This window comes from Tympanuchus pallidicinctus, unplaced genomic scaffold (genome assembly GCF_026119805.1).
Source record: "Tympanuchus pallidicinctus isolate F22 unplaced genomic scaffold, pur_lepc_1.0 scaffold7, whole genome shotgun sequence".
NCBI lineage: Eukaryota > Metazoa > Chordata > Aves > Galliformes > Phasianidae > Tympanuchus > Tympanuchus pallidicinctus.
Genome location: NW_026294791.1, coordinates 22,051,804 through 22,064,129, shown reverse-complemented (window position 1 = coordinate 22,064,129; position 12,326 = coordinate 22,051,804). Strand labels below are relative to the sequence as shown.

The 12,326-nt window shown below is 34.7% G+C and overlaps 1 long non-coding RNA gene across 1 annotated transcript in view; it reads left to right on the top strand.

The window, feature by feature from the left end:
* Window positions 1-2,270: 2,270 nt before the first annotated feature.
* LOC128072467 (uncharacterized) overlaps window positions 2,271-12,326 on the top strand; it is a 71,566-nt gene continuing 61,510 nt past the window's right edge. Inside the window, exon 1 of the long non-coding RNA XR_008202266.1 lies at window positions 2,271-2,387. This is a non-coding gene — a long non-coding RNA (uncharacterized LOC128072467). The remainder of the gene's footprint in view (window positions 2,388-12,326) is intronic.

Sequence of the window (12,326 nt, the reverse complement as noted above, 5' to 3'; positions counted from 1 at the left end):
CTTTTTAAAAGTTGCTGGTATTCCATGAAATTTAATGCAATGTTGCAGGGACTGTAGAAAGAAGATAGTCCTTCTGATGCATTTTAAAACCTGAAGTTTTCAAGAAAAAGGGCAATTTAAAAGCCTTTCATTCAATTTAGCTGTAAGAGTAATTAATTCTGTTTGTATCTCACAGACAGTCTTTGAACACTTGTGATGTTTATTTTGCATTTGTAAACTGCTGCTCACTTTGTTAATTACAAATGGGAATGAAAAGCTTTACCTAGATTATCGCAAAAATGGTCTGTAGTGTTTGACTTCAGAATTAAAATGGCAACATTTTAGCAGTGAATAATTTAATGTTTGAAAATTCTGGATAGATTGAAATAAAGAGATTTTTAAAAGTTAGTTTTTAGAAAAAGTTGGGATAATTTATTTCCAAATGTTATAACACAACACAATAACATAGTTAGTCAGATATATAGTGGGTGTAAAGTGGTGTACATTTATTTAAGTTGGTGTTGATGATGAAAATCCATGTATCTTAATATTACCGTTGTCCTCAAAAATTAGTTTCTCTTCACTGCAAGCAAGTGTGCATATGTGAGTATAGGAAATATAAGCATTCTAAAAATGAGAAGGATTTTTTTAGACTTTCTAGATCATATCCACATCTTTTTCTTTTTCTTTTTTTTTTTTTTTTTTTTTTGCTGGAATTTTTTTTTGCTGGAAGAATTCCAAGTTACGTATTGTCAGTTAGATCTCAGGATACACACAATTTGTCTTTTCCTTTAAAATAGGCTTCTGGGCTATCTGACAGCAGTTATTGATATGTATCTAACAAATGAGGCCTATCTGTGTGCCACTGAATGACTTGCTGGTTAACATTTGTTTCTCTCTTTGAGGTCTGAGCCACTGTAAAACATTAAGTGAATTGCACTGACACATTTAGACCCATCCTTAGCCACACCATGAAATTCTCACCTCTGAATCCATGGAGACACCTGGCAGGTTCTCCTTCACCAATATGAAGGCAAAAGAGGCTGGCATCTCCTAAAACATATGTGCTTACATGGCAGCCTCTTGATTTTGCCACAGTGATGCCAGGGCAGGAAATTATGAAAACATCAGTATTTCTTGGTAAACTTTGTCCCAAGAGCAAAGTACACCCTATATTCAGTACATGGTTCTGTCTGTGTAGCCTGTAGCTGAACAAGGTATATTTTGTATGATTAATGTTTCTTTCCCAGCACGCCAACAACCAAGCATGAATTTAGGTATAGCACTTGTCAAGTTTCATTTTAGTGATCATAACTGTGTTTTGTTTTATCCGAATTATACGCATCTCAGCAGCCCTAATTAAAATGGACTGCTGAGAGTGTTCCTTATTCATATTATCCACTCTCTACTAGACACAAAAAACTTCAACACCATTCATTTATAAACATTATTTCTATCCATAGTGAAATGGAGCCATAGTGAAAACAAATGCCTAAGGACATGCAACAAATCCAGAACAGAATAAACAACAGAATTATTCACTAGAACTCTGTGAAACAACTTCTATGGCCTCTGAATGTTGTACGTGCTCCATTTTCCTGTGCAAAGCAATGGTAGATTGCATATTCTCGTTTGTCATTTGTCCACTACACCGATTCACTGTGTTAAAAGCTGCATTAAAATCAGGATGAGTTCTGTTTGTACCTTCAATTCAGCTGAAGAAGTGCTGATACAAGCACGATCTTTTATTTTTTAAATTTATTCGTGAACACTTCTCATTTTTTTTTAATATATTCTGTGGAAGCCTTATTTGTTATGTTTTGTGTTACAGGGCTCTCCAGGTAAGGAGAATACAAATGCTTTGATTATCGTCCCTTAGTCAGTTTTCAGTCTACTCAATATGGATGATTTCCTTTAGGGGAGATTATTTGGCACATACTTCAATTTACTATGATCTACTACTGTATATCACTCTAAATTACTATATGTCTCTTCTCCACTAGCATATAGAACTACATATGTGTGACATAGTTTTTATAATTATGTTTATTTTTTGGAAATGCGTATTATGTAGTCTACTCCACTGATACTGTCAATGTATACCTTAACAAGTTTGTAACTCAAGCGTTCAGAACAATAAAATCTAGTGATTTTGAATTTTGCATTTGTTTTGAATTGATATATTAAAGATATTTTTCCTTGTAACAACCGAAATTTTGTAAGTATCTTTTTCCCAGAAGTGCTATGTACAGAGTTTTCAGGAGAAAATTCTTCTCTCTTTCAGAAATCATCTGCTGCTGCAGGGTTTGGACGCTACATGTTCAGAAGAAATAAACTGTTGGATTACTTACATGAGAGGGAAGGATTCCTGAGCTTGTAGAATCTGAATTGATTCCCTGGCTAGAAAGGTAAATATAAACAACTCGACATACAATCTACAAATATTATGGTTTGTAGACTCCTAAGACTGTTTTATTCTGCAAGTTAGCAGTGCTAAATAAAAACGAGGGAAAGTTTTCCACTTCTACCCCAATCTTCTGTTTTCTCCTGATCCCACGACTTTTCCTGGTCCTTGCCCCTACTTCTTTTAAGATATCATATTTGACCTGACATGATTCAGTTCTAAATGCCATACCAGCCCTTCTATCCTCAATTCACATCCATTCAGATGATGCTCTTACCCTTTATGATGGCTTTTCTGCTCTCAAACACAAGGATGCTGATAGCCTAGAACCCTCATTTCAGGTCCCTGCTGCATGCAGTGCTTTTTCTTCATATAAACTTTATAAGGAGATCAATAATTCTTCTTTCTTCAATATAATTTTTTTTTTTTTTTTCTGCTAGAGAGTATATACATTGCCTCCAGCACTGAAATTAATATGACTGGAGTTTGTAGGCCATGTTATTTCCAGCTTCCTCTGAGGAAAGCCGTTAGGGAAAACATAGACTAGGGGCTTGTTAATTTTTCTGGAGGTTTGTATTTGGCATGCAAGCCAGATATTGCCCACTCACTAGTTCAGGGGAATATGGCCTTGCTTAAATGATTGTAAACACTATCATGTTCTGCAGTATTTCCTGAAAGATGTTTCTGCTGTTTTCTTTTCCCTTATTTGCTTGTATAGTTCTTTCTTGCTGTTTGTTGTCAAGAGTTCCCATCAACAGAGTATGTATGTCATCATTAATATCTTTTGTTTCAGAAATATTGCAACTCAGTCAGTAAAATAGTTTCTGAATAAAAATTGGTCTTTCTGATTCTAAGTAGGCTAATATTTTCACAGACAAACCTTCCTCTAACAGAACCTACTTTCAAACTTTCCAAAATATTACTTTCACAATCCTGTTAATGTATAAGAGATCTTATTACCAGAAACATGGATCTATACTGTTTATCAGCTATAAACTAGATTAGATATTAGGATGAAATTGCTTACTGTGAGGATGGTCAGACACTGGAACAGGTTGCCCAATGAGGCTGAGGATGCCACCTCCCTGGAAGCGTTCAAGACCAGGCTGGATGGGGCTGTGAGCAACCTGGTTTAGAGTGAGGTGTCTTTGCCTTCAGCAGTGAGTTGGAACTACATGATTTTAAATGTCCCTTCCAACACAAACTATTCTGTGATTCTGTAATATTTCCAGTAAAAGGAAACTAGTTTTTTTAGAACAGTACATGGTGATTGGCTGCTGGGAATGTATGATAAAGAAGGAAGAGAAATGGTATTTTACATCTTGGACCTGTGCTTATTTATTTGTTTAGTTTAATAAGATAACCATAATTTCAGTTAAAAAAAAAAAAAATGTAAAATTAATAACAGCTTGATTCAGCTTTGTAAGATTAATTATCATTAAAAACTTGTGGGTCAGGCTGATAATGAGGTTGCATAGTCTTATCTTTATTTGTATTCAGAATGATTTTTTATTACTGATAGGAACAGCATATAAAATAAAAATGTCAAATATCCTGTTCCAAACAAATAATATAATAAAGAAATGTTGTTCAATACATGAAGCTACGTGCAATTGACAAAACGTATGTTTTGATGAGTGGGTGTGAGACAATGTTTTCATATAGATATGCATTTGTGCCTTTATTTATTTGTGTATCCATATGGATTAACTTTCTAGAAAATTTAAAATTATAAATAATATTTTAGAGCAGATACCAGAGGTAAACCTTCAGGAATTTTATTTTTCCTTTAGCACTGCTTTGCTCTGCATACTTAGGATTAAATTTACCATTAAATTAACACAGTTGGAGATGTTATATTTTGTATTTAAGATGATGATTTGAAAAGCTTCATTATAAAAAGGACACCCAGCAACCCAGTCTGGCTGTGATGGTAACATTTTAGCAGTAACTAAGCCAAATTGCTCCCAGTAATTCAGGTGAAATCCATGCTTCAGATATTTCTTCAAAATTGGGTTATATACAGGAGCTGCAAAATCAGCAGCTATGCTTCACATCTCCTGATGGTATAAATTAATTAAACTTAAGCTAGTTTTCACCAGAAAAGTAAGTCTAGCACATAGGTATGATATCTGTAGTGATTAAAACTCTGCATACTGTTGTTTTCAAGGTCTTGGCAGCATTTTCCTTCTTCCACCAAATTCATTAATAAATTTATATTCAGCAATTGGACCTAAGCAAATAAAGGAAAAGTAAATTCCTCCTACAAATAGCAGCAAGCAGTCTTTATTCACAACTGAACTGGTAATAAAATTTAGCTCCGATCCCTCCTAGGGGTCAGCTGCAGTTATGGCAGCAATGCAGGCAGCAGTTAGGGCAGCAGCTTTGGGTTCCCAAGGCAATTTCTAGTTTATTCTGAAGTTTGTTTTTTTTTACTTACTGATAACCATGGTCTTAAGCAATCAGACTAATTAACAAAAGCATGCTGATTCCATTTGTGATATTAACTGAAACCCGAAAAGATGGGAAAAACAATGATTTTGATAAAAGCAAATCACTCTGAATTCAACCTTGATTTGGCTCAGCTTACCCAAACTTGAATTTGGCCTGCAAATGTCAATGCATTCAATAGTGCTCATACAGAGTGTATGTGACTTTGGGGAGAATACTCTGTGTGAAACAATTCTGCACCTCATCTCTGCTCTATGGCTAAATAGTTCTGTGGAATAGATTATGGAATTCAACATTAATTTGAGATTTAGAGTCACAAACATGCCTTAATTGTACTTGATTACAGCATTATTGCTGCTTTCCATTAGATATGTGTGATTCTTGGGAACTCAGAATAGAATAAACTAATTCACAGTGGTTATATACCCCTATGACTACGAAGTAGGGTGTTTGGAACATGGAGTGTGTACACTGACTAGAAAAATCTTTTCTGTAATTTTAAATGAGAGGAGAAAAAAACACAATATTTAAATCATTTCAAGTGCCAGAACACCCTCAAAGTGTCTGGCAGCTCTTCCTGAACCTGAGAAGTTGAAATTCAGCAGCATATATGAATACTAACCAACTGGTCTTCTCTTTGGCTGTGTGGTTTCTAGCAAGTTTTGCAGTTCAGCTTTTCCAAGAAACTCTTCCCTAAATATCTGTTTTAAAATTTGACAGTTAGAGCCAATTACCATAAAGAAGACATATTGCAAATTGTTTCATCAGCATTTTCCATTTCTTGTGTGATTGACAAGATGGGCTGGAATTTTAAAGCTCTCTATTACATAAGTCTTTCATTTTTAAGGAAGGCGTATGTCTTTCTGTCCATCTGCTTCTAAACTGGGTATATTCCAGCTTGAGCAATGCATAGCTGAAGAGATAGTCCAAGAAAGGAGTAGCAACTGTGTCCCACTTGAGCTTCAAGAGAGAGGTCATTTTTCTACTCTCCATAAAATCAAAATAATCTACATTTTGAAATTACTGTTGACTAGCATGTCTGGAAAGCAGACACAAGAATTTTTCTTGCATCCTGTTCTCTCTTTATCTTTTCCGTGTTTAAATATTAGCACGTTCTCTGAAATAGTAAGTGTTGAGAACCTTAACTACAGTTGAACTTGAAGTAAAGAATGTAGGGAAATGGAAGTGCATGTATATGTTTATTGAACTCTGATTTACTTTGCATAACTACATTAGTGTAGTTTGTCATCTCCATTAGTTTTTGTCATCAAATGCATATGTAGCAAGAAAAAGATGTCATTTCCCACTGAAATATACTACGTGCAAACTTTCTGTTCAGATTTTGCTGTGATATTTCTCAGTAAAAGGATTTCCATTTGCTACTCTTTAAAAAAAGAATTAGATTTTGTATTCTGTGCCTTTGTACAAAAATTGGAACTTCTGTGGGAATTACACATTCAGCAGAGGCACGCAGGTAATTCATTCTAAAATTCTAATGTTCTGTGCCTGAAATGTAATATTTTTCCCTAACAATCACTTGCAAGTACTGCTTTTCTGCCTTCTAGTGCCCTGTACACAACTTAGAAGTACACAGCATAGTTGCGTTTCAATGATATCGAAGAAATGAGACACATAAGGTTTCATACCATATACTTATCTTGGAACAGGTTTACTTTCCTTGGCCTGTTCCATTAGGAAACTTTAAGGTGCAAAATACGTGAAATGTTCTTCCGTCTTGCATTTCCATGCTATTTGCAGATGCCTTGTCTATTATATTTGTTTCCAGAAGGAACTTCGCTTCCACTTCTCAAAATCCTTCAAAAGCCATTTCTGTTTACTGTCATGAGATTGTGGATTTTAAATAAGTTTTTGTAAGATAAAAATTCAATAGCAATAGATAACTGCAGTTGGATTTAAATGAATGACTCCTACTGCATTGTGAAGTGAGGACAGAAAAATATGTTAAAAGATAATGACATGCCATAGAATATAAGAAACTAAGCAAGGCATCTCATTACAGTGTGCATGCAACCTGGAATGAACAAAAGGTCGAGAATGGAATTGTCACTAAGGACCTCAATTTTAGGAAACAAGTCATATATGAACAAGGTGTTGTCACGAAAGATTTTTTGCCCTTTCATCAAACTTTTTATTGTACTTTTGATTGGTGATCTCAAATAGAAAAAGTAACACTGTACCAGGCAAAATTACCGGATGTGTATTTAAATAGAACATTAAATAGCTGAGCTGTGTGAGTTAGTGATGTTTAAGCCATTGGCTCACATCTGTAATAACCAGTAGTTCTTTTTCTTCAGCTGGAGCTTTTCGCTTTCACAAAGGGAATATGAGACATTAAAAGAGGTATCTGCTTTTATTTTTTCCATACTTCTATTCTCCCTGCAAGTCTAATGTTGCACTGACTGATCTAACACTTGAAAGCTCAGTGAAATAGGGCCTCCACTTACAGTAACCTTCTGTAACTCAAGTCCTCTTTCTTTTGTTTAAATTCCCGCAAGTGGCTTTATTTGCTATTCTGAAATGAGCTACAATAACAAACTAGTTTTCAGGTGTCTATGATTACCATATTACTGTTAGGACACTTTTTATCCTAATATTCCAGGGAGTTGTTCTGGTTTGTCTTAAGACTGTCTCATTTTCTTTCTCTGATACTTCTTTCTTCATACAACGGGTTCAAATAGTGTTCCTTGACTACTATTTACATCCTTTTTACACTGAATCTTCTTCAGAAAGGCTGATGGGGAGGGGAACATTAAAGAGAAGACTCATTTAAGTAACAATGAGATTTTTCTCCATGATGTAAAGAAATTACTCCATTGTTAGCATAGTCAACTTCTGTGCAGATGTGTGAAGGTCCATGCTACTGCTTATGAGAAGATGCAGGGTCTGCTCAAACCATTAAAGACTGAGTTTTGAAACCTTTGCTCACACTAATAAGCAGGTGGTCATTAAGGTAGGGTCACAGGAGAGAAAGCATCTGTTCAAATGTCTCAGTAAGAGCTAAACAGTAAATTCTCATAGCCATAATGCAGTGTTATTGCAGCAGTTTAGTACTGGACTCTTTGGTGGAAATCTTTGAAACAAAATATGCATTTGTAGGCTAATAATTTTGTGGTTGTTATTCTAATTCTATGCTGAGATTTAGAACTTAAATATAGGATTAAGCAGAATAGAAAGTTTCACTCTGGCAGCTTTCTTTAAAAATACTCAGTTTAATGCATACTTATATATAACTCTGCTTATGAGAAAGAGGGAGACTTAACAAGAAGGGGAAGTAAATGTAGAAAAAGGGTAAAGAAGGAATGAGGGGAAACAGCTGAGGAAGGATGATGTGCCAAGTTATTTTCACCTAAGGCAATGTTTGGAGATTTGCCTAGAGAATAAAATATAATAAATGCACTGTTACCTAGGCTGTTGTGTGTACAAGTGTATGTGTCCCCCCATGTGTGAGTAAGAGAGAAGACAGAAGTGCATTCATATATGCTTAGTTTCAAACTTCTTTTCTTTTAGGATCTTTCTCTTCCATTATATATTATGTGTGAAAGGAGTCAGCAGCATAGCTTTTGCTGAACACCTCATAATTTAGAAGACAAACTTGGAAAACCTCCAGTATATCTGCCACTCTAATTTATACCTTTGAGGATTAAGATGTCCAGAAAAGCCATGAAAATGACTAAGTATATTCCCATTTGATCAATTACAGCGCCTCATAAGAAAATGTAAGGGTAATATCTACACATATATATTTAATAGATGTCATATACAACCTGGGAAATATACATAATCAGCGCATATATTAATTTAATAAGTCAGTTAACATTTTTATTAAAAGTAAACCTCAGGATTATTCTCTATAAGGCTGTCTGACAAAGAAATAAACACAAGCTACTTCACTTGTTTGTCAGACATTGAGCTTTTGACATAGCTGAGGTTTCTGTAGATCATATCATTTGTCAGTTCTTTGACTTAAGGTGAGAAGAGGGGAAAAAATCTATTGGAGAGAGAGCTGCATACTTTTGTGGTCCAGAATGTGCATCAGTACATTTTTCTTTTTGTGCATTTTTCACCACTTATCTACCTCTTCCCACCCTTCTCTCTTACTCCTTTTTTTTTTTTTTTTTCCCAATCTCATGAATATTTCTTTAGCTTCACTTCTATTGTTTCGAGGAATGAAAATTTCTTTGGTTGCTTTTTCTTTTTGTTCTTTGTTTGTTTGTTTCTCTGTTTGTTTTTGTTGTTGTTGTTTTTATAACTGCAACAGAGATGTAAATTTTTCCTCTCGTTTCTTTTCTTCCACTTCCAATCTTTGGGATGTTTTCACAATTGTGCATCAGAAGTGGCATGAGAAGTATTAAATCCTTTGCCTTCTTCCATGTGCCAATGAGAGCTACATAATTGTTATGAAGCAAGGAATTCAGTGAAGAGAAAAATAAGCTGCAGAAGAAAAAGCGAAAGCATTCTTTAAAATTTTATTCAAGTTGCTATTATTGCATTGGAGTTAAACTATATTCAGTTTCAATTTAGCAGACTCGAAAATGCCAGGAAAAGAAGTAGATTTTATTAGCCAGATGTAACATTTTGATTATACTTAGAGTAAATTCTAAATATAGGTTTGCTAATACCATAATGTTTACGCATTATATTTCCTTATACTTTTGAGATACGAACTTTTGGTTAAAGTAAGCTAGGTACTCAAGATAACATTTTGCTGTTAAGGGCTTATTGTCTTTGTTTGGAATGCCAAGGGGCACAAGGCACTATAACTCTGTTAAGAATCCCTCTGTGCTAGAAAATGTTATTTGAGAAATGGAAAAGAGATTATTATTCCAACCGCCTGCATAGTGGAAAAGAGTTTAGCAGAAAGCTACTGAACAGAATAGTCAGAAAAGATTCTGATATTGAATGTGTCCCCATACTCATGCCAAGACTCCAGAGATGCAATGCAATTACTTGAAATGTGGCAGACGCAGAACTAACAAATGCAGGGTATTAATACTTTTTATATAAGTTTTTCTGTGTCTATTATCATAGTATTGTTGTTCATTATTTCTGTCATGAATAGTTCTCAATGGTAAAACTAAGACGACATCAAATTTGAGTGGAATGTAGTAAATTTTAAAGTCAGACAAAATCACAGAATCACCAGCTGGAATCAACCTTCAGAGGTCACCTTGCCCATCTTGCCTCTCAAAGCAGGTGTAGGGAAAGCAGACTGCTCTGCACTTGTGCAGTCAAATTTTGATTATCTTCAAGGGCAGAAATTGAACAACCTCTGTGAGTGACCTGTTTCCATAAGGCAAAAAGTTCTTTTTTAATTTAGTTAAACTTTTCACGTGTATCAACTTGTGTTCTTTGTCTCTTGTCTGTCCACTGTGCACATCTGAGAACACTCTGGTTCCAGCTCCTTTGTACTAAGTAGTTGTAGAAAGTATTAGAGTACCCTTGAAGGTTTCTCTCCTCAAGGCTAAACAAACACAGTTCTCTAAGCATCTCCTTGTGTATTCCATATTCCAGATCCTGACCATCTTGTTATTTGCCATATATTGGAGCTAAAATTAGATCAATGCAAGAATCATGTGTTGTCTGTGTTTAATTCCCCACAATCCACAACTATCAGCTCTTACAGCTTGGCTTTTTCAAGCTCCTGCATTCTGAAACATGTGAATATAACCAGTTTTTAGCAGAGAACAATACTATGAATGACTCCTAAATTTCTACCCAAACATATAGACATATATATGCAGAGAATATATATTCCATGAGTCTAAATATGTGTGAAAGAAGCCTTCTTCTTGGTAGAAGTATGTTAAATGTCCTGCCAAACTCCCCCTGCAGACATACATGAAGGAAAACGTAATGCTATGACTGCAGGATAATCAGTCCCAGCATTTAACAAGCATCACTGTCATATAAAATGAAGTGATATTTTAATTTACTACTTATAAATCAGAACCTTGCCAAAGTTTGTTTTTTCAATCATTTTTTAAAAGCAGGAAAAAAGAGCACGAGACCAGAAGATCTTCAGGCTCTGACTCATGAGCAGCAATCTCTGATATGAAAGAGGTGTTCTGCTATGGTCTGTTTGACAGAACGAAGAACAATGCCATGCCTAATGTCACTGTTCATTGATGTACACAGTGATTGCTACTTTTTGATTGAGAATATGTTCAATCATGTAGTAAGCAGAATTTCATCTCACTGAATGATCTGTTGAAGTGGAGATTTTCTGTTTAGATAGATTCAAGAGCAAGTCTCAGGAGCTTTCCAGGAATGATTAACGTGATTACAAAGAAATTGGTGTGCTGAGAGTGATCTTTCTACCCTTTTATAAAGCATTAGAAGAATGGTCTATGAAGCGGACAAACTGATGTGGAAATTAGATTATGAGTTCATGAACATATGTACTGAAATGTCTATAGAAGAAGCTGATGTTGTGATATTACTACTCCAAGTTTATAAACCCTCAAAAATTTAAAATTTCTGTCAACCAAAACCTTGCGGGTTACTAGTAGTGCGTGTTTGGAAGTTTGTGTGTCATCTAAATATTCATGCATGTTTTATTTTTCACATGCTAATTTCAAGAATTGTTATTGTTGAAGAAACATAGAAGCCTCTTTTCCTCCTGCAAACTCCTGACAAGTCAAACTTATTTTACTTTCAGTTCCAGGACTACAACCTTTGCCTTTCCAAATCTAAATGGCCAGAAAAAAATAAAAAGAATCTTTGCTTGTTTTTATGTTTGTTGTGTTTTCATACTGAAAAGATAACTTATATTAGGAAATTTGACATTCATGTATTTTACATCCGAATTAGATATAGCTGTGCAAAGTCATCATTCAAATGCCCTATCTGCACAACTCGCATATATGCTGCTATTGATAAGTGTCTGTTGTTATTACTGGTAGAAGAATTAGCTTTTGCGAATGATTATGCCCACAGACAAAAAGTGTAAGTATAGTATGGATATTAAAATACAAACAGTGGCTATATTTTTTTAATCTTTTCAATCCACAATTAATTGAACACTTGGAGAAAAAATTTCGGATGAGAAGGATGTTCAAAGATAAACATTAATTGAAACATTATTTTTTATAAGTAGTTGATTTTATCCTACATTGAAAAATGGTTACCTAGAGTTGTGTGTACTCAACTGTGCTTAACTGAATCATGGGAAAAATAATCAGAAGAAAAATATGAAATTTATTCCTAAAATGACCTCCAAAATGTTAGATTTTCTAGGGGAACAGGGAAAAAGAAGAGAGGGTTTGTGACTCCTTTACATTATCGTTCCTTCAATCGGTTTTTATGCTTGTGTTTCTAAGCATGGTGAAAAAACAAATTATTTCACTTGCAACTTGGTGCACTTTAATTTGTAGTAGTTGCAATAAATGTATTATTTAAATACAGTTGCATTTCAGCATTTTTGGACTAAAGGCCTCTTTTCAATCTGAAAGAATGAAAAATAGCAGATAAC